General features: G+C 48.8%; 1 pseudogene; it reads left to right on the top strand.

Moving 5' to 3' along the window:
- The first annotated feature begins 240 nt into the window (after positions 1–240).
- LOC149355715 (uncharacterized) overlaps positions 241–18,353 on the top strand; it is a 28,566-nt pseudogene continuing 10,453 nt past the window's right edge.

Genomic DNA, 18,353 nt, shown 5'->3' with positions numbered 1-18,353 from the left:
AACCAAATTTTCTAGACTCCTTTACAGTCAAGGGAACGGGATGATGAAAAAGAAAACGCACTTAAGTAATGTGTCTAGAAGAACTAAATCTGTACACAATTTAAACCTGAAAAATATCTCCCGGGAAAGACCGCACAGTTATCCGCTATAAAAAAGGACAAATTCGGATGAAAATCACTTGCGTCGTTGACCTTTCCGTTTCCTCTCGCACACTGCCGTCGAAGAGGAAGAAGAAGCGAAAGCGTCTCGAGTTTCGTATTCACGCGCCGGAGAGAAACACTGCTTCTCTGAGCGTTCGAGTCAGACGTCGGGGCATTTTCTGTGGTGGTTTCTGCTGGTTACTGGTGCTTCCAGTGTTCTACTCACCGTTGCTGCCCACAAGAAGTGCCACTTCGCTGAGCTCACGAAAGGTTCTCTTCGAAAAGGTGAGCTTCTGTGCAAGCGTTCACTCACGCAGGCAGTCTCACGTAATAACGAATCTCCAACTGTGCACTGCAGCTTTTCTACAGTAGCTCGCACCTACGCTCGCGGGGCGCGCATAACTTACCCACCTATCTGCACGTGTCGAGGGTGTGACCGGCATTAATCATTAACCATCTGCAGTGCCGCGAACGTCGCAGTGCGGCTTAACCGCTTGGGTCTAGTGCGTCATACCCTCTTCACTGCCGGGAAACTGCGTAGTATCTATTTCCACTCGAGTGCGAAACGCGGAGCGCGTACTTATTTCCAAACGCACGCTGTTGGGAGGTGCGGGCTTTGGACTCGGTGAAAGTTAGGAAATGGGTCCTTATTCAGGAAATCTGACCCAAAATAAACAGGGCCCCAGGCCCTTGGAAGGTAGTACAGACTGGCTCCCCGAGCAGCTGCTCTCTTCCGTTGCTGTAGTAATACTCCCCTGCGTTCACTGCCGCCTCTTCGAACGCCGTGCCCATGTGACCAAGCGGCGCGTTCTAGGACGGAAGCGTCCCTGGGCGCTGACGATCGCGCTCTCGAACGCTGTATCCACGCCACCAAGCGCGTTCTCGGAAGGAAACGTGTTTGGGCATTGACGGCCGCGTTTTCCAACGCCGAACAGGAGCCTCGCGTCCGCGACAAGGCCGCACACTGCGGCGCCGAGTATAGGTCGGAACACTCGGGGCAAAAACAGTTTCCGGAGCTCGCGGGCCCGCAGGCCAGCAGTGTCTTGCAACGCAGCAACGCGTTCCTGCAACGAGCCGCACATGAATTCGTACCGTGTTTGACAGGCAGTAAGCGATGCTGTAGTGTTCACGCCGCCGCAGAATACCCGCAGGCGATTTTTAGAGCGAAGCTCTTCGGGGCCCGTTTCTGCGTTGCGCGCCGTCGCCGTCGCCGTTGCAATCGCCGTTCTAAGAAGCAGTGGGCACCTTAGTCGTGCTTTAAGCTGCGAAACCAATGGAATGGGAGCTTGGAAAAAAAGGAAAGGCGAATAACTGCCCTCTTGGAACAGTGGGCACCTCAATCGCGCTTTATGCTTCGTGGTGGTAGTGAGAAATGTGCGCTGCATGCGTTTTTATTGACAACGTCGTGCCATTGTAAGGAAAGGAAGCGCGCATAACTGGCTCCCTGGGTCAGTGGACACCTGAATCGCGCTTACAGGTACGTGGGGTGATGAGATAGAGATGCGGGCTGCAGCCATTGACAACCTACGCCTGAATCGCGCCTATAGGTACTATCGCGCTCAATATGAGTTGCAACGCGAGGTCATCGACCGGAGCTGGTTCCGTAGTGTGCGCTCTCCAAACTGTCGCTCGGAATTCTGGGAGAAACTGCCGTTCCAGGAAACGACAGCACCCCCTCTAAAGAAAAAGCTTGCAGTAATTGAAATTCATTCTTTTGGCTTTGACATTCTACCGCATCGCAACAGCTCGCGAGAAGTTCCCTATAAGTTTTCTGTTAGTGTCTCAATTAATTAAAGACAAATTATTTGATATTGATTTCAAATAAGCTGCAACTGATTTAATTACGTTATCACGCTTTATTGTAGTGAAACCTTTTTCAATCCGGTCTTGATGCATATCAAACGAAATGATTTTTGTAGCCCCCTCCTGCCATGACTGTCATGAGTTTGCATGAGGTATTTACTCATGTTTTTCGTCACGTGACCATGCTGTTTGTATAGCGAATTATTTTTTACACCTGGGAATGACTGATATTAAACAAAATGGTTTCTGTAGGGATGCTGGACTATCGCCATAGCGAGGTGTCGCACCATGGCCTAGTCATTAGTGGCAATGGCAACCTGACCACGTTCGAGAACAGTGCATTATTGTTCTAGCCAGGCATGTTGCATATCGAACGGAACCGGTCTTAAAACTTATTGAACTATCGGGCGCACGAGCTCGCACGATGAAATCATGAGAAATTCGGGTGACGTGACTTCGTGACCCGAATAGAACCTGAAGTGTATGAGACACACTTCAAATAAATACTTTTCAAACTTCAAACATTTCAAACGTTCGAGTGCAGTCAACTCTTTTTCTACCAAGGCATGATGCCTATCAAACGAAATATTTTTCCAAGCCCTGCTCGGCTGTCACAATAAGAAAGCCACATGGCCGTCACTAGTGACTAAAGTCACGAGACCACGTTTGAGCCCTGGAAATTATTTTTCTCCCCAGTCCTGTTGCATATCAAATGGATCAGGTCTTGAAGCTCTCTTCGGCCATCAGTATGATGAGCTCCCATGATAAATCACTAGTGATTCCGGTCACGTGACTACGTTCGAGTGTAGCGAACTCTTTTTGTACCCAGCGATGATACACTTCAAACGAAATGTTTTTCCAAGCCCTGCTCGGCTGGCCGTATAGCAAGGCCACACGACGAATTCACTACTGACTATAGCCACGTGAATGCATTCCAGCACGAGGAATTATTTTTCTGCCCAGGCATGTTGCATATCAAACGACTCAGGTCTTAAAGGTCTTTTCGGCTGTTAGCATGACTAGCTTGCATGATCGAATCACTAGTGATTCGGGTCACGTGATCACGTTAATGTGTAGTGAATTCTTTTTGTGTCTGGCCATGATGCATATAAAACAAAATGTTTTTCCAAGCCCTGCTCGGCTGTCAGTATAAGAAGGCCACTCGACCATGTTACTAGTGACTATAGCCATGTGACCATTTTAGAGCTCGGAACATTATTTTTCTGCCCAGGCATGTTGCATGTTAAACGACTCGGGTCTTAACGCTCTCTCCGGGTATCGGGACGACGAGCTTGAATGAAGAAGTCACTAGTGATTCCGGTCACGTGACTACGTTCGAGCGTAGCCAATTCTTTTTTTACCCATGCATGATGCACATCAAACGATATGTTTTTCAAATCCCCGCTCGGCTGGCCGTATAACAAGGCCACATGACGAATTCACTACTGACTATAGCCACGTGAATGCGTTCCAGCACGAGGAATTATTTTTCTGTCCAGGCATGTTGCATATCAAACGACTCAGGTCTTAAAGGTCTTTTTGGCTGTCAGCATGACGAGCTCCCATGATGAAATCACTCGTGATTCGGGTCACGTGACTGCACTCGAGCGTAGTGAAATCTATTTGTAACTGAGCACGACGCATTTCAAATGAAATGGTTTTCTAAGCCCCGCATGGCTTTCACTATAATGAGGCTACATGACCACATCCCTAGCTTCTCTTGTCACTTTACAAGGGTCGAGCAGAGTCGAATGTTTTTGTACCCAGGCGCCCGCATATCGCAATAAATGGTGTTCGAAGCATTTCTCGGCTGTCACTGTATTGAGCTCACACGGCCTACTTACTAGTGATTAGTGCCTCTTTAGTAGCGCCATCGCGGTGACTCAGTAGTAACGGCGCTCGGCTACTGACCCGGAAAGCGCGGGTTTGAACCCGGCCGTGGCGGCCGAATTTTGATGAAGGCGAAATTCTAGGCCCATGTACAGTGCGATGTCTCAGTGCACGTTAAAGAACTCCAGGTGGTCAACATTTCCGCAGCCCTTCACTACAGCGTCCCTCATAGCCTGAGCTGGTTTTGGGACGTTACACCACTTAGACCAAACCAAACCAAGCATTTATTGGCCAACGATATAACCGAAACATTTGCGCCACCTGATTGGTTTCACGGACTTATGAGGCTTAAAGTCCCAAATAGATTCAAGCTATGGGGGATGCCCTACTGGAGGTCTCCAGATAAATTTTGACCAGCTGTGGTTCTTTATCGTTAATTGGCATCCCACAGTACACGGGCCTTTTGCTCTTCGCCTGCATCGAAATAGAGCCGCCAAGGCCCGGGCCCGAACTCACGTCTTTCTAGTTAGCAGCCGAGTAACATTACCCCTGTGCCACCACGGCGGTATTTGCGACAACTGACTACCAGCAATAGTCAAATCATGCATTTATGAAATATCTTGTGGACGAATGAATTATTTAATTCCGCAGTAAAGGACGAGGAGTATGTTCATCGATGCATTCATGCTCAAAAGTAAAGCTTTTCTCAAGTTGCGCGACATTGAGCTGTCCGATCGTCGTTTACTGAACTGTCGCATCTTAACTACAACGTAGTAGTCAAGGACATGCGCTGTCTTATCTACCTTGTGTTCAGTGCATGGAAATGTTATGCGATGCTTATCAAACATTTCGCTGATGGTGAGGTTCCAAGCGTGGCAGTGGCTTATCGCTCAAACCTCGAAAGTATTTCTAATAGAACACTAGGTGAGAAGGACATCCAGATACTCGAGCTAAACAAAAGATAAATATAAGCACAGAATCACAGATTCCACGACGCAGTTTCAAATAAATATATCTATATATTAGATCGTAACGAAGGCATTCGACGTCGTGATGGCTGGAGCATGAAAAACGAACGTAATTGCAGTGCATCGCATTATTTGTAGGCTCGTGATAGCATGGCATATGCACTGCGCATGTCAGGTGCCTTTTTCTTCTATGCGGCGACCTGTATACAAGTTAATCAATTTTAAAGATAACATGCAGAGTTTTGAGAGCATACTAGAGTTGAAATAAAAAGATTAACACTTTAAACTGAGACCAAAAAGAGAGACAGTTCAATTTAAGAGGTAGCTCGGACCGTTTGGAAAAATTTATAGAACTTTATCCGATGAAAGAGCAAATAGAACGACGTGTGCGGGATAACACGACATCAACCCGCACTGCAGACATCGTCTTGCTGACTTAACTTCTGCAGAAAAGCTTTCGCACACATCCTTCGCAACTAGGACAGTAGCGACACTAACACTCTACCCAGTAACTTTAGATAGGGAATGTCTGCAGAGCTCGGTGACGCGTAGGCTGCGAAAACGAGCGAGTCCTGTCAGGTAATCATACCATCTCCTGCATACCACACACTTGAGAAACCAACTTTAGGATGAAGTGGATACGCGTGGTTGATTTAACAGAGTGGACAGTGCTGTACAGTCTTAGAAAAAAAGGTGTCAGAAAGGGGCAAAAAGGGCATAGCATGGACTTTTACACCCCTTTGAGGGCCCTAGGAATAACTTTGCACCCGTTAAAAGCACGCTCGTGATCACTTACCCTCTTTCAGAAAACTTACACCCTACTTACGCTCTCTACCGGTGTTGAAAACTGCATATCCATTCCGGCCCCTAAAACGGCGAAAAGAATATAGTTTGCTCGTGTGTCACGACGGGGCGCTCGCGGATGATTTCGCATGGAGTGCCTTGATGCACGCCGTCTTCACAGCGGTGCGGCGAAGAACCTATATAATGGTCGATTTCTATTGTGTTGCAAACACATCAAGAAAAAAGGCTAAACGCAGCAGTCTATGCTGAAAAGGGAATGAAAGTCCTTAGAGCTCTTTTTCTTACAGAAAATTTCTAGTAGGACGAAAATATTCGATGCTTTCATTTGACATGACGTGACAATAAGCTACAACGCTCCCGTTGTATGCCCATTTAAAGTGTGTCCATTATCAAGGAATGTAATATTTCCTCCTCGCGCTCAGCTGCACGTGAGAGCAAGATCGGCGTGCCTAGTTTATTGTGATCATTACACTTCCACCTTAAGCTCGCGTTTGTCTGGAGGACATTCGTGGTTTATTATATTGCGTCAGTCGATGTTGCGAGTGCTTAAATAACCTAAATGCAATTTCCCATTGACAACCTTGCCGTTAGTAGGATGGGGGCAGGGGTGAGACTAAGGTAATCTTTTAGTAAGGAACAGAACACAAACTACTGATTTGTGGGAAGACACGTTGAGTCCTCTGGCACTTTCTCCTGCTCCATGGCACAGCAAATGTTTTGTTTATTTCTCCACTAAATTTGAAAACGACTTTTGAATACTATGCACCAAGTGAAAAACAAAGGGCAGAAATACTGCCTGTCATAAATATTTATTGTGTAATCGGTAAATGAATGCTCAAGCTTTGTTACATCTCATATTTCTCGTGGCACACTAGCAAACTAAGTCCTGTAGAAATGGCTGTGCAGGAAAGGGGAAAATGAAGGCGCTTTTGGCCACGTGTCACTGCAGCAATTATTCCAAGTATTTTTTTGTCGCGAGCCCACTACTCCGCCTTTATAAACGACCAAAGGGGACAAGAACGCTTCGCTCGGAAGCAAGAGAAGCTCGCGCAGGGGCGCGCATTCGTTACTTCAGCTGGTTTCCCCGTCTGCTGAATATGCAGTGACTCAAGTCAGAGCCTTCTGCGCGGGTGTGGCTCGCTGTCCAGCGCAATAGTTCCCTTGAACTCAATCTTGTGGTCACGAGCACCACAATGTGCTCCAACGCCGTTCGTTCCCTGCTCTTTTGTTTTACATCCACTTTGTGCTGCTTAATTCTTTCAGCGAAGTTCTTGGTTTCGCCATGACTATGGTCTCGCCGATGTACGACGCTGACCGCGCCCGCGCAGATGGCTCTTGCTTGAGCCATGAGTCAGACGCGGGGCAATGTCAACCGCTCCCTAGGAACTCTTCGCCCAACTTATATCCGCGGTTTACGTTCAGTAACCCGTCGGTTGAATAACAGAAGGCTTAAAAATGCAAGCTGCAACTCGCTCGCAGTCGCCCCTGATGAAAGAACTGAGTTGGTTACGAAATTTCCGTGTTTTGTTTTTTCATTTTTCTGCATCGCATTCTCTACAACTTAAATACGAGCCGACAGTCTCGACTACGAGTTTTTTTCAAAATCACATCGTCCATGCCCATTCCCTAAACCACTATGGACGAGGCTGCTTGCTTCTTTGGTTTTGATCTTTTTTTTTACTCATGGGGTGTCCTGGGGCCTTGAAATTCTGCATCCTGCCCACCCTCGCCTCCTACTCTTCCTCCTCTCTCGAAGCCCCTGTGTATTCCCGTAGGGGCTTTCTGGTGGACGCATAGCATTGCGTTGGACGCAAAGCACTTGCACAAACCATCACAAACCATCAAACCACAGCGGCCTGTCAGTCAGTCAGTCAGGCGGGGCCCGGTGGCGACCGACGCTGCCGGCAGCAGGCGTCCGCCACTATTCCAAAAGAATGTGTCGGAAATGCAAAAAGAAAGGATGAAATGAAGCGGGAAACGAAAAAAAGGCCCCAGCAATGAAGGTTATCTACCCTGAGCTGACGGCGTTACTTTCCGCTTCTCCGGCCAAAAACTGCGACATCGTAGTGACCTGAAATATCAGACTTAGGGCGCGCTCTCCCCAAAACGAAGGAGACGAAGGATTAGCGGCGCCCCTGCAGAGGCTAATGCCCCGATGGACACCCAAATGTGAAGACCGAGCTTCCAATTCTCTGTCTACAATTCTACTGGAATTTTTTTGTATCCCGAATAAAGAACGAACTAATATTCCAAAGCACGCTGTCGCCAGAGAACAGCACGGGAGCGAAAGAAACGCTGACGCGCAGCTTACCAGAGCCTTTTCGTTTCGCAGCCCTGATAACCGCTTCCATGGACACATATGAGGTTCACGAGCGCAGCGCTTACGCGCCCAGCGCCGCGAAGCGACAAGCGTCGGAAAACATATGCAATTCGGTGGCCTGTCGCCTCCCGTCGCTGGTACTGCGCACAGCTCGGCACGGCGAAGCAAACGGCGCGAAGGGCCGTAGTGGATGCCGAGAGAACTGTGTTCACTGATTGGTTACACCGAACGCAAACCAGTGGCCACTTCCGGCGCGGTGCGAGCGAGGCGCGAATATCTTACATGGACAGATATTTGCCAAGCGCCAGCGCTGACCAGAGGTATTAAGAACCACAGTACTTGATGTGGTTGCGAAGTAGAATGGGCAATGCTCCATTTCAAAAAAGAAATCAAGCAGCAGAATCAAAAGAGACACGGCGCTACAAGCACTTTTCGTTCTTATGGTCTCCTTTTCACGCGCTTCTCCTCTTCAGGCGGAATAACGAATCAAGCAGCACCTTAGATTTCTCAGCGTGCAACCTAATTCTCGCATATAACTTCTCCGGTGAGTAGCTGACGCAAAGAGCGCAAGGCGGCGTGGTAAAAGTTTCATAGTTGGCAAGCGAGCGTGTCAGAACACCTTCCCTCTGCAAACGATCGCGTGGTACTCGCATTTTGCACCTCACTCCGAACAAGATGTGATGATCAACACAAATGCATTCGCTGCCCTCATGCATCCCCCCAACACATCGCAGAGGTCATTTTCCAGTGCTGTACTTACATCTGTAAGCAATCACAGCAAGATTTTTCTTCTATCGGGCATCGCGCGCCGGCCGCTCCGGTGTGGTTGGGTGCAGTACGTCAGAGCAGTTTTTCAGCACTGCATGCGCGTAAGAACGTCTTGCGCAGCACAGGAGCCATCTGTCACCTTCCGAGTTTAGTCACACTACCAGAACAATAACGAGGCCGCACATTCAACACAAACAAGCCGAAGAAAGGCACCCACAGCTACTGAATCGTCGGACCTCGTCAACAAAGAGCCGTTTCAGCGTACTAAAAAAGGTAGTGTAGCGCGCGGCCAATAGTATGCATGACACGCTCAATCCGCCACCAGCGAACGGAAGGGTGGCGCTAAAGTCGGCTAACGTCACAGTGGGCAGTTGAAAGCCGTGCTGTGCGGACGCATATTTAAGTGCTCTTAGGATCACGCGTGGAGACTGGGACCGAACCGACTGACGACTGCTACAGCGACTGTATAAAATAGATAAGTACGTTCTTTTAATATTTTCAAAGCAGGGTGTGTTTAGTTTTTAGGCTGTTAGGGAAAGTCTATGATAATAAATAGAATTTAGGTCAATGACCTATAATCGGCCTCGTCTTTCCTGGCCGGCAGCTATAGTTTTTCAGTGTTTATTGTGCGTTAACTTTTTTTAGAAACGTAATTATTCGTTTTCTAAGTGACCGATCGGCATTTGTGGTAGGCAGAATTTTATTTTATTCGTGCACGTGTTTTCAACTGTTTTTTTTTATTTTGTTCCTGTAGATATCCTAGCATTTTGTGGTAGCAAGAATGGAGTGCTGCTAATATTGCTCAGCTACTGAAGGTTAAATGCAAGGATTGTGAGGCGTCGGTGAATTTAAACGAAACGCGGTTCGAATCGGTGGAGGAGGCCGAAGGCGCAGATTTTATGTGGAAATGCTGCGTATTAGGTGCACGCCTGGACAGGGCTGAAGAGGCGAACAGCAAACTAGTGCTACGTATGGGTGCTCTAGAGAGAGAGTTACAGGTAGAGAGGGCATAGATGCGCAAACTTCTAGAACAGGTTGGTCAGTTGGAGTCAAAACTGGCTTACACCACCATTGGAAGCCATATTGGCGGCCATTCCAGCGCCAGCCACGTTGATGGGGCTTGCACTGGCATGAAGAGCGATAAGCAAGTAAATCAGACAGGTTCAGAGAGGAACAGCTACGCACAGGTGGCAGCCAGGAAGTCTAGATGCGATAGAGGGAAGGGGAACAAGATAAGCTCAAGGAATGAGGTCGCAGTCACAGATAAGAGGCAGGAAAATCCGGAAGTTAGGATTGAGGAGGAGAGTACCCTAGTGCTTATGGCTAATGGCTCAAACATGGGGAGCTGCAAAAGAGGGAGCGTGCAAAGGGTGATAGGCGGGTGGGAGTCGGGGTATTCCCAGAAGGACAATGGACGAGGAACTTAGAGAGGCAAAAAGTGAGCTTTTCGAGAACGTTGCAAGGCGTAACTTGCTAGTGGTAGCGGCGGGGCTAAATGATGTCCTGAATGGGGACGCCCCAAAAGGAGTGAATAGATTAGCTAAGGGAGTTGACGGTATAAGGGCGATAGCACGGCAAGCGCAGATCGTGGTGTGCACACTGCCCGAGGTGCAAGGAATGAATGGAGAGGTTGCTAACGACGTTGTGAATCTTAATCGAGAGAAAAGGACCTTAAGCCTCGAGAAAGGCTTTGAGGTGGTAGACATAAAGAGGGGAGTGCAGAGAGCAGGTTTCGGCCGAGGCTTTAGACGAAATGGCATCCATTTCAGTGGAAGGGTAGGAGCAGAGATAGGCTGGCGCCTGGCAGCCCGAGTGGTAGGTTTTTTAGGGTGTCCACGGTGGCTCAGAGGGTAGAGGTAGGGAAACGCGAAGTAGTAAATGTAACAATGGCTGCTGAGCCCAACAAAATAGCTACTAGGGGGCCCACAAAAGAAAACTACGAAAAAGAAATTAAACGCCAGGATCGCTTACATAAACATCCAAGGAGGTAGAAAGAGAGCGAAAGGGCTAGAAACAGAGCAGCACTTAATGGATGAAGAAGTAGGTGTGTACGCGCTATGCGAGACACATCTGAGGGATCCAGAAGATTCAACTTTAATTGATGGCTATGAATGGGAAGCGTGCAACCGAACAACAACAGAGAAAGTAGGATAAGTAGGTATGGTGATACATCAAGGAACAAATTGGCAAAGAATAAAATCAACTTGCAAAAACATGTCTGGGTATCGGGTACAAATGCTGGCAAAAGGCCATGGCTAGATGTAGTTTATTTAGGGACCGGGGACAAATGCAGGCAAGAAAACAAGGATCTAGTTTAGTGCCTCAGTGACGGTATAAAGCAGTTTCGAGACGGTGCCTATATTCTTCTCCTTGGAGACATGAATGGTGACATGGAGGATCTGGATGGATACACAGATTGTAACCGGAAGTTAACGCTATACTTCTGTGAGCGGCACAACGTAGTTGTTGTCAATATAGAAATTAAATGTGAGGGACAAACCACGTGGGAATCCAGTAACAGGCAGACAACCACTGTCTACTTTCTAATGTCGCCGGGTATCTATAGCAAGCTCGCAATATTGGAAATAGACGAAGAGAGGAATTATAGCCTAGGAATTGATCCTAAACGTATTAGTCTACAGTTGTGAGCCCTGGTCAGAAGAGAAATGCCGCGAAGTCAAAAAGACAACGCAAAATTAAACGACGAACAAATCGAGCTAATTGCAGCCGACATGGAGGAAGCAATCGAGAAACACCCCATGGAAAAGTGGGATTATAATCCGTTAAAGCTACTCATCAGTGCAAAAATGAAACAAGCGAAGAGAGAGAGAGAACAACTTTTATTTAGAAAGCCTGCAGAGTAGGTTAGGCTCCCTCCAAGCAGGGAGGACAAGCTTTTACCGCGACGCGGCCACTACGTCAGTCTCGTGCGTTGTGCTCCTTGAGGTCTTGTTACGTCCCTCGCTACTTCCGCGGGTTCGAGAGGGCCGCCGCCCCCTTCCTGGGGGTGCCGCCCCCCTCTCCTCGGTTTCGCTCGGTCGCTGCCTCTCGAGAGCTGCCGAGACCTGCTGGACGGCCTTGAGTTGTGTCTTATGATCACAGCTCCTCGTTGCAGCCTCTAGCTGCGGCGGGATCGTCGTCTTCTCGCTGGCTTCGCGCGGATTTACGCTACAGTCCCAAAGGATGTGAGCCGCGGTGGCTCTCTCCTTCGCGCACAGTCTGCATATGTCACTCGCGTACACACTCGGACACACGTGCTTAGCTAGCACCGGGGTGAGCAGGGACCCCGTCTGTAACTGTCTATATAACACTGTCTCCTTCCGGGTAAGCCCCGGGTGAGGTGGCGGCATAGTCTGTCTGTTCAGTCTGTACCATTTCACTATTTCGTTGAAGGTGGTCATCTTGTCCTTGGCACTGCGTCGCGACCAGGACTCCGAGTCGGCCGTACTTTCAGCCGCGCGGTTGGTTAGTCCTCGCGCGGCCGAGTTGGCCGTCTCGTTGTGGTTCACGTTTCCGCGTACCGACACGTCACTGCCCATGTGGGCCGGAAACCACTTGATCACCAGAGGACTGTTGCGTCCGATGTCTTCGGCCTTGCGCAGTATGCGCGCGGCCTCACTACATACCCTACCCTTGGCGTAGTTCTTCACTGCCGTTCTAGAGTCACACAACACTGTAGTACATCCGGGGTCGGAAACGGCCAAGGCGATGGCCACCTCCTCCGCCCGGTGCGCTTCTCGAGTCCGGACGCTCACCGCGGTCTTCGTTGCACCCGTCGATGCCCCGACAACCACCGCCGCGTATGCGTCGGTGCTCCCTTGATACTCTGCCGCGTCCACGTAGGCGGCGCCTTCTTCTCTGGCGTGGAGGTCCACGAGAGCCCTGGCCCTCGCCAACCTCCGCTCCCTGTTGTGCTCGGGGTTCACGTTCTTCGGGATCGGGAAGACCCTGAGCTTTCTGTTGATGCTATCTGGTATAGGTACGTCTTTCTGCTGCTTGCCTTCCCTCGGTTCGAGGCCAAGGTCCCGCAGTATCTGTCTTCCGGTTCTCGTTTCGGAGAGACGCTCGAGTTGCGCCGTTCTCTGTGCTTCGGCTATTTCGTCCAGCGTGTTGTGGACTCCCAGCGCCATGAATTTTTCGGTGCTCGTGCTCCCGAGGAGACCGAGTGCCGCCTTATACGCCTTGCGTATGGTGGCGTCTATCTTGTTACGTTCACTCGGCCTCCAGTTGTGGAAACAAGCGAAAGGAGTAAACTGCTGGAGAGGAAAGTGGAAGCCACGAATATTGAAACTAAGCCACGTGGAATATGGAAACTGAGGCCATCGAACAACGACGGGCGGCTTCAAGGGAACATAGAGAAGCAAAGAGGGCGCAGTTATCTGGAGAGGAAATATGCCAAAAATGGGAATTTATCGGCAAAGGAAAAGCAAGTTCAGGTCCTCGTCCAGGCTAAAATAAAGCAGTCTTCTGATCAATGGCTGGCTGAAGTTCGCGATGCCAATAAAGGTTGGCCAAGAAAATTCTGGAGCCATATAAGCTGGTTGGGAAAAGAAATCAAAGAAAGCAGGAACAGATTAAAGATGTTGAGGGAAATTGTTTGCAGGGCAACGATGCAGTGAACTACATTACGTCAGTTATTACAGCGTCATTTAGCAGCGCAATATGGTAATCTCCCCAAATGAGGGAGCAAAACAGGATAGCACAATAGAGAACAGCTTACAACTGACTAGTCTTAACTGGAAAAAGGCGGAAGCAAATATTCCTAAAACCACATCCGCAGGGATAGACGAAATTCCAATTAACCTGATCAATTAACCTGACTTGAGTTGACTGGTCAGATGTTTTCAACATCTCGGATGTAAATTCTGCTTATGATTGTTTAATTCAAAAGTTCACTGACATTTATATATCTTGTTTTCTTTTTGTTACTATAAATTTATCCAGAAAAATAAGAAAGCCATGGATTAATGGCGATCTTATGGCAAGAATAAAAATAAAGAGCGACATGTTCCACAGGTTCATTCAGGCCAAAGATATCATCCTCCTGAGAGAATTCAAGAAGTATCAGAATAAGCTAAATAAAAATATTAAGAAAGCTAAAGCACACTACCTACAAAAGTCTTTTAGTGCAGGTAAAAATAATAGTAAATCAACATGGACGAAACTAAATGAAGTTCTGTGCCGCTCACAAAGAACAAGCCCAGTGGAAGAACTTTTGATAAATGGAAAAATAGTTATTGGGGCTTCCCTAGCAGACGCATTTAATGATCACTTCGCTAGCCTGCCTACCCCTCAGCTATCTTGACATACAAATCTTTCTAATAACCCTCCTTGCCCACACAGCTTATTTCTTACACTTACTTCAGACGAAGAAATTTCTTCTACATTCTTGAATCTCAAGAATTAACGCAGCTGTGGCAATCAAGGTATGCAAATTGAGCCATTAAAATACGTTATTGATTGTATAGCACCTGTACTAACGCACATTTTCAATTTGAGTTTACTACAGGTACCTTCCCGAAACAGCTTCAAGTAGCGAAAGTGAAACCTATTTATAAAAAACGAGATCACAATGACCTCGGCAATTACCGTCCCATATCAATTCTGCCAGAGATCTCTAAAGGATTAGAAAAACTTCTTCAGGTTCGCCTTGTTTCCTTTTTAGATACATTAAACGCATTGTCGAGCGCACAGTACGAGTTGCGGAAACATCGGTCTACCCAATTAGCTCTACTTGATCAAAAGGAGTATATTTTACATAATATAGAAGCAAAAAAAACTTGTGTTAAGTGTGTTCATTGATTTCACCAAAGCTTTTGATTACCTGAACAGAACCTTACTCCTCGAAAAGTTGGAATCTTATGGCATTTGCGGAAATGCATGGGAATTAATTAAGTCATACCTCTCTCATCGTTATCAATTTGTTGAGGTCAATGGTCACCCTTCACATTTAATACAAACGCACACTGGAGTTCCTCAAGGGAGTATTCTTGGCCCCCTTTTGTTTAATTTATACTTAAATGATATCGCCAGTCTTGATGATCGAGCTAAGTTCGTAATTTACGCCGATGATACTAGCATATTGTTTGCTTCTGATGACAGCACTGAATTGTTTATGATAGCCAACTCTGTACTCGCTAAGGTAGCTGCTTGGGCACAGGAAAATGGCTTGGTAATCTGTATTATTAAAACAAAAACGATTGTTTTCCGTCCTAAGACACGACATATTCCACCTAATTTAAAGCATAGTTTAAATAATACGGAGATAGAAATAGTGAGTGAATTTAAAACGTTGGGAGTGATCTTCACGGAACATATATCCTGGGACAGACACATCGACTACATCTCAAGTAAGCTCGCCTCGATTAACGGCATTTTGTACAGACATAGAGATTTCCTCCCTAAAAATATTTTGTTACTCCTATACAATTCCTTGTTTGTCTCTCATTTACAATATTGTAGTCTGGTCTGGGGTACTACTACCCTAACTAACATAAACAAGTTGAGTATATTACAGCGAAGGGTTATTAGAATTATTACACGCTCTCAATACGACTGTGATATATAGTCTGTAATGCAAAACCTTGGCATAATACGTTTTGAAAACGTGTACAATTATCACCTGTGCCTTGAGCTTATCAGAGAAAAGAAAGCAAAATGAAATAGTGTCGTGTCCGGTCGCTGTGTTGAATGCAGCGAAAGACGCACACGGTACTTTTAGACTTCGTTTTTTTTAAGCCGATGAGGGTGCGACCAGCGTCGACCGAGGTAGGAGCCGAACTGGCCGTCCGAAGAAAGGAGGGAGGGGAGAAGCGTCCACGGGAGGGAGTGGCTTCCCAGAACAGGAGGAGGGTGCGGGGGCGCACCATGGGGGGGCATCCGGCGACAGCGTGCGACGAGGGGCAAGCGGTCGTTAGGAGGAGGATTGAGTGGTCGTTAGGAGGAGGATGCGAACTGTCGTTAGGAGGGGAATGCGAGTGGTCGTTAGGAGGGGGCGCACACACACAAAAGCAATAAGGGGGGGACACAACACTTCCTTCCCCCTTAGAAAGTTGCCTGGTATCGTGCAGGGGGTCGGCGCTCACGCGTGGAGGCGCGCTGGCTTTGTGCGCTCGGGGGAGAAACACTTGTAGGCTGGCTGTTGTTCGCTGTGTCTCCTAGGTCTGTCCTGGGCGAAGTCTCTTCTTCCGGGAAGAGGTGCCAGGCTATGTGGGAAGATAGTGCACGTGTTCTCTTCGCTGGCGGACAGCTCTGAGACGGCGTCGTAAATCTACGCAGCTGGTTGAGATGTCGGCGTGCTACTGTGCCATGTATGTTGACGAGCCAAGAGCGCAGGCCTATGCGTCTGACAATTGTAGCTTCCTCCCAGCGTGGCTTTTTCATAAACTGTCGGGCGAGGACGCGCTGCCCCTCATTAAGCGTGCCGCAGCGCGGAATTGCTTTTTCTTCCCGGAACGTCTTTGCCTTTGGCTCGGGGAGGATGGCTGTGAGCTGGGTTCGCATTTCACGCTCGAACATCATTTTCGAGGGGGTCTCGCCTGTTGTGCTCTGAACCGTCGTGTGCTGCTTGAAGAGAAAGCGCGCAAGGCGGCGCTGCAGCGAGCCTGTCTGATCTCTTTCAAGGGCGCGTTTTAGCTCGGCTACGTAGCGCTCGGCTTGTCCGTTTGTCGCTGGGTGGTAGGGGGCCGATGTAACTGATGAGATCCCGTTGTCGCGATAAAACTTGAGGATCTCCGCAGACACAAACGGTGTTCCGTTGTCCGACACTACCTTGCGCGGCAGGCCGAACGTTGCAAATAGTGATCGGAGGTTGTCAATGACTGCTGCCGAAGTCGTCTGTCCCATTTGCCTTATCTCAAGCCACTTTGTGTAGGCATCTACGACCACAAGGAAAGTGCAGCCCTCAATTGGTCCTGCAAAATCAATGTGCAGTGTGTGCCATGGTGTGTCTGGCTTTTCCCATTCTGGGACAGGAGCTTTCGGCGGGGCGCTCCGGCTGCTCTGGCAAGGCTTGCATTCTCGCACCACTGTTTCGATGTCGTTGTCAATGCCAGGCCACCACATGTAGCTTCTGGCACACTTTTTCATTGCAACGATGCCCCGATGTCCGGCGTGGATGAGAGACATAGCTTGTGCGCGTAGTTCTCTCGGCATCACAACTCGGGACCCAAATATGATGCAGCCGCGATGGGTGCTCAACTCTGTAGCTCGCCTACGGTAAGCGTCGAAGTTGTCCCCTTTGAGTTTATGCACGTTGCCTTGTTGAACAGCTGTGTAAACTAGCCGGAGAGCTGCGCACTTCTGCGTAGATGCTGCAACTGTGCCTGCTGTAAGCGGAGGTTCTGGCAGTGCTTCGAACATCAGAACGTCTCCTGGTGGAAATGGTTCGTCAACAGTTGCGTCTAGTGGCAGACGGCTTAGCGCATCGGCGTTTTGATGTTTACCAACCATGTTCTGGCTCGGCGTCTGGTGTATGCCGCATATCATCACGCCTAGTGGAGAAAACCAATTTCTCCCTAGAAGGCTTGATCCTGTGCCCTTCACAACAAGCAGAGGTAGCGTATGGGTCTGGCCGTTGTAGTTAACCTGCACGTTGGCAGAGCCCAATAGTGGCAGATTCTGTCCTGACCACGTTCGCAGGTGCGTGTCGTCTTGTTGCAGGGCGGGTGCGTCAGATGGCCATGAAGTTCGGAACGTGTCCTCACTGATCAGAGTACAGGCTGCGCCGGAGTCCACCTCGAACTTAATCAGCTGGTGATGTACGCTTACTTCTGTAAAAATCTTCGGTCGCGTGCCGAGATTCATGGTGTTCAGGTCGTACAACACAGATGGTGTTGCTGATGTTGTTCCATGGAGATCAGATAGCGGCGTATTCTCTGAGGCGTTGACGCTGTGATTAGGCTGGGAAGGTGACTTTATCTTGGCAAGTCTCCGTTTCGTAATGCATGCTCTTTCGATATGCCCTCGCTTGTGGCAAAAATTACACGTGGCTGACTGGAATCGACATCCCTGGGGGTTGTGTTGGTCGTCACACCGCCAGCAGCGTTGTGCCTTTTTGACCGATTTTACAACAACAGAAGGCTTGCGCACCTGGTTGCTTGTCTGGTGTACCGGCTCGGTGTTCCGGCGAATCCCTCTCTGCTGGTGACCGGCGCTCTCCGCTCGAACGGCGATGTCGTAAGCTTTGCTGAATGTGAGGTCCTTCTCAGCGAACAGGCGCTGCTGCAGTGACTCGTCACTCAGTCCGCACACAAATCTGTCGCGTAACATCACGTCCAAGGGAAGCATGGTGGTGTTAGCAGAAGAAGCTGCGTCTCCCTCCTGCCCGGTAGCTGTTGTCGACAGCGTTCCAAAATTGCAGTCGGCAGCGAGCCTCTTGAGCGCGGCTACGTAGGCGCTCACAGTTTCTCCTCCCAGTTGATCTCGTCGTTGGAAGCGAGCCCGGCTGTAGACCTCGGATGGCCTTGGGTCGTAGTGCTTTTGCAGCGCTTTTACGATGTCGTCGTAAGACACTGCCGCTGGTGTGCTTGGCTGAATAAGGGCGCAGACAGTATCGTAGGTCTGCTCCCCGCACAGCGTCAGCAGGTTGGCCCTCTTCAAGGCTGGGTCTGTGATGTTGTTAGCTTCAAAGTAGAACTGAAGGCGTCCAACCCACGATGACCACGATGAGCCGTTGAATTCTGGTATCTGATTGGGAAACCCTCGCGTAGCCATGGCTTG

Source organism: Amblyomma mixtum, chromosome 3, assembly GCF_055824585.1.
Source record: "Amblyomma mixtum isolate Tamu chromosome 3, ASM5582458v1, whole genome shotgun sequence".
NCBI lineage: Eukaryota > Metazoa > Arthropoda > Arachnida > Ixodida > Ixodidae > Amblyomma > Amblyomma mixtum.
The sequence above is the reverse complement of the archived record's forward strand: the minus strand, read 5'-3'. Positions and strand labels throughout refer to the sequence as shown.